This window comes from Euleptes europaea, chromosome 19 (assembly GCF_029931775.1).
Source record: "Euleptes europaea isolate rEulEur1 chromosome 19, rEulEur1.hap1, whole genome shotgun sequence".
In the NCBI taxonomy this organism is placed as follows: Eukaryota; Metazoa; Chordata; class Lepidosauria; order Squamata; family Sphaerodactylidae; genus Euleptes; species Euleptes europaea.
The window spans coordinates 25,656,644-25,660,614 of NC_079330.1; the positions used below are offsets into that span (position 1 = coordinate 25,656,644).

The 3,971-nt window shown below is 48.7% G+C and overlaps 1 non-coding gene across 1 annotated transcript; it reads right to left on the reverse strand.

The window, feature by feature from the left end:
• Positions 1–3,559: 3,559 nt before the first annotated feature.
• Positions 3,560–3,631, reverse strand: TRNAV-AAC (transfer RNA valine (anticodon AAC)). Its single transcript has one exon. It is a non-coding gene; the product is annotated as a tRNA-Val (tRNA).
• Positions 3,632–3,971: the final 340 nt, after the last annotated feature.

Here is a 3,971-nt window from a genome sequence, read left to right on the forward strand (position 1 = left end):
TCCAGATTAGAGTCCTTTGCTCCTAACCACCGCTCTTAACCACTAAACCACGCTGAATAAGTCGAGTCAGTTCAGCAGGCCACTTTCCGAGTACCGAAACGGTACAACCCACTGCAGTATAATCACACATGCGCATTCTCAAAGAGCCTGATGGCAGTTCTACTCCCCCCCTTTCCCCACAGAGCTGTTGTCCCTGCCTGACACTCAGCAACTAACAGTATAAATAAACAGAAAGCAAATCAATCCGACAGCCAGCAATTACAAATAAACACTCAAGCTGGCTGACCTTGGGCTAGTCACACTCTCTCAGCTCCACCTACCTCACAGGGTGTCTGTTGTGGGGAGGGGAAGGTAAGGTAAGCCGGTTTGATTCTCCCTTAAGAGGTAGAGAAAGACAGCATATAAAAACCAACTCTTCTTCTTCTTCGCCACTCTGAGACTCCTTTCAGCAGAGAAAAGCGGGGTATAAAAACCAACTCTTCTTCTTCTGAGATCTGATAAAATTGGGTTTGGCTGAGCTATCCCAGTCAGGGCAATATCCAGGTCTGCCCCCCCCCCCCATAATACACCTCTTTTCCCTTGCAGGTTCTGTTTGCTTTCGCCCTGACCCAGCTTCCTTATTAACCTCACCTCCCCCTGTTTCCTCTGGTTGCTTTAACCCCTCACTGTGCTGGACTGGCATTTTGTTCTTGCAAAATTCACCTTCCAAGGTGTGCCTTCCAAATAAATACATACCAGCATCCTGACTCCCAGGCCCGACACCACCTCCGGCTCCAGCTCACTCTTGAATATCTCCTTTTGCCCCTCGCAGATGGAAGCAAAACAGGTTCTCTCAAAATAGACGGGCCCCATTATCTGGAGGGAGGGGGAGCTCAAAGATAATACAGCCAGCCAAAGCTCCCTGAGGCTTGAACTGTGCAAGCCTGGGGGTCAAACAGCAACCTTCCTCAAACAGAAACCGCAGTTGCCAAGAAGGAGCTACTCCCTGCAACCCTTAAATGTGTCAAGGCTGAGGTGGGTATTTTTATGTGTGGCCCTGATCCTGAGCCCATAACTTTCTCTCTGGTCTTGGTTGCAACAGTCCTGTCACTCCGTCTCCAAAAGAATCATATTGTTGGAAGGGGCCATACAGGCCATCTAGTCCAACCTCCTGCTCAATGCAGGATCAGTCTAAAGCATCCCTGACAAGTGTTTGCCTGCCGCTGCTTGAAGTCTGCCAGAGAGGGGGAGCCCACCGCCTCCCTAGGCAGCTGATTCCACTACTGAACTACTCTTCCTGTAAAAAAAAAATTCCCCTAATGTCCAGCCGGAACCTTTCTGCTCATAATTTATATCCATTGTTGTGAGTCCTAAAAAGAGCCCTGTGGCACAGAGTGGTAAGTACAGTACTGCAGTCAAAGCTGTGCTCACGACCTGAGTTCAATCCCAACGGAAGTGGGTTTCAGGTAGCCGGCTCAAGGTTGACTCAGCCTTCCATCCTTCCGAGGTCAGTAAAATGAGTACCCAGCTTGCTGGGGGTAAAGTGTAGATGATAGGGGAAGGCATTGGCAAACCACCCCAGAAAAGTCTGCCTAGTAAAAGTCATGATGTGACATCACCCCCTGGGCCAGTAAAAACACTGTGCTTAAACCTTTTACCATTATTGTGAGTCCTATCCTCTGCTGGAGGAGCCTCGTGGCACAGAGTGGTAAGCTGCAGTACTGCAGTCCAAGCTCTGCTCACGACCTGAGTTCGATCCTGATGGAAATTGGTTGCAGGTGGCCGGCTCAAGGTTGACCCAGCCTTCCACCCTTCCGAGGTTGGTCAAATGAGTACCCAGCTTGCTGGGGGTAAAGGGAAGATGACTGGGGAAGGCACTGGCAAACCACCCTGTAAAACAAAGTCTGCCTAGGAAACATCATGATGTGACATCACCCCGTAGGTCAGTAAAGATGCGGTGCTTAAACCTCTACCTTTCACCTTTACTGTGAGTCCTATCCTCTGCTGCCAACAAGTACAGAGAATAGAGCTCGCAATAATGGGTGTAAATTCAAAAAGGATATAAAAAGATGTGGTGTAGCTGGGGAAAGTGCAGGGGGGTGAGCTAAATCTCAGTGTGGTCACAGGGCGTAGGGATTTTCTTTTCACTCTTCTTTTCTTGGCCTGGTGAAATTGATGGGCAGTCAATTCAGGACACACAAAAGGAAGCTCTCCTTTACTCTGAGTGTAATTAATTTGCAGAACTCAACATCACAAAGTGGAGTGATGGCGACTGGGTCAAATTACACGTTACACTGGGGAGACATGATTGGATTCCTCCAGCTTGCAGTTTAGCCTTAAAGGGGGGGGGGAGGTATTGGTTTAGGGGGGGGAGAAGAAGAAGAGCTTGTTTTTCTATGCTGACTTTCTCTACCACTTAAGGGAGACTCAAACCGGTTTACGATCACCTTCCCTTCCCCTACCCACAACAGACACCCTGTGAGGTAGGTGGGGCTGAGAGAATGTGACTAGCCCAAGGTCAGCTAGCTGGCTTAACGTGGAGGAGTGGGGAAACCAACCCGGTTCTCTAGATCAGACTCCACCACTCCAAACCACCACTCTTAACCATTACACCACACTGGCTCTCACTGCTTACACTGCTTACACTGGTTCCTTGACCAAAGCTGTTCCTTCCTGTCCTGGGCCTTGGAAGGGGAGGAAGACAGGCAGGGCATAGCAGGAAACAGTCACAGCTCCATTTTCCTGATCTAAACAAGCCTCCCTCTCCCCACTGCTTCTTTTAAAACTACAACAGGGAATCTTCCTTTACCCCCAGCAAGCTGGGTACTCATTTTACCGACCTCAGAAGGATGGAAGGCAGAGTCAACCTTGAGCCGGGTGCCTGGCTCTGACTTCAATCGGGATCGAACTCAGGTCGAGAGCAGAGCTTTTTGACTGCAGAACTGCCGCTTACCACTCTGCGCTATGGGGCTCCTGAGAATTAGGCAAGCAAAAAGAAAATTTGAAGTGCGGATTGCTAAAAATGTTAATTCGAACAAGAATAATTTCTTCTGCTATATGAAGAACAGGAAACTGGCCAGGGAGCTAGTTCGGCCTTTGGGCGACAAACAAATAAAATGGTTGCGTAAGGAATATGGGGAGAGGGGGCACATTCCCAAAGCAGAGCAGCTGTTTTTGAGAGGGGAGACTAAAGAACTGAGATGAATTGCTATGACTAAGTTCTAGGGCTACTAGGCCAACTGAACGTGAATAAGCTCCCAATTCCAGAAGGCATACACCAAGGATTCTGAATGGAGCGCAAATGAACACGCGAACACATGAAGCTGCCTGAATCAGACCCTCGGCCCATCAAAGTCAGTATTGTCTACTCAGACCGGCAGCGACTCTCCAGGGTCTCAGGCGGAGGTCTTTCACATCACCTACTTGCCTAGTCCCTTTAACTGGAGATGCCGGGCGTTGAACCTGGGACCTTCCGCATGCCAAACAGATGCTCTACTATTAAGCCATGGCCCCTCTTCATGGTTCTCCAGGGTCTCAGGCGGAGGTCTTTCACATCACCTACTTGCCTCGTCCCTTTAACTGGAGATGCCGGGGATTGAACCTGGGACCTTCTGCATGTTAAGCAGATGCTCTACCACTGAGCCACAGCCCCTCAAACGTGAAATTGTTGCTCTGCTCACCAGTATATGTAACTCGTTGCTGAGATTGGCCTCCGTACCAGTTTTTATAAAGAAGCCCAGAGGGCATCCAGGAAATTACAGGCCAGTTAGCCTAACCTGTGTTCCAGGTACATTAATAGAAACCGTTATTTATTAAATACAATTATTAAGCTCAACATGGCTTCTACAAAGGGAAGTCCTGCCTCACCAAACTTTTGTAGTTCTTTGAGGTGGTCAACAGGTACGTAGATAATGGTGACCCAGTAGACATTATACATGTGGACTTTCAAAAGGCTTTTAACAAAATACCTCACCAAAGTAAGCTTAGCAGTT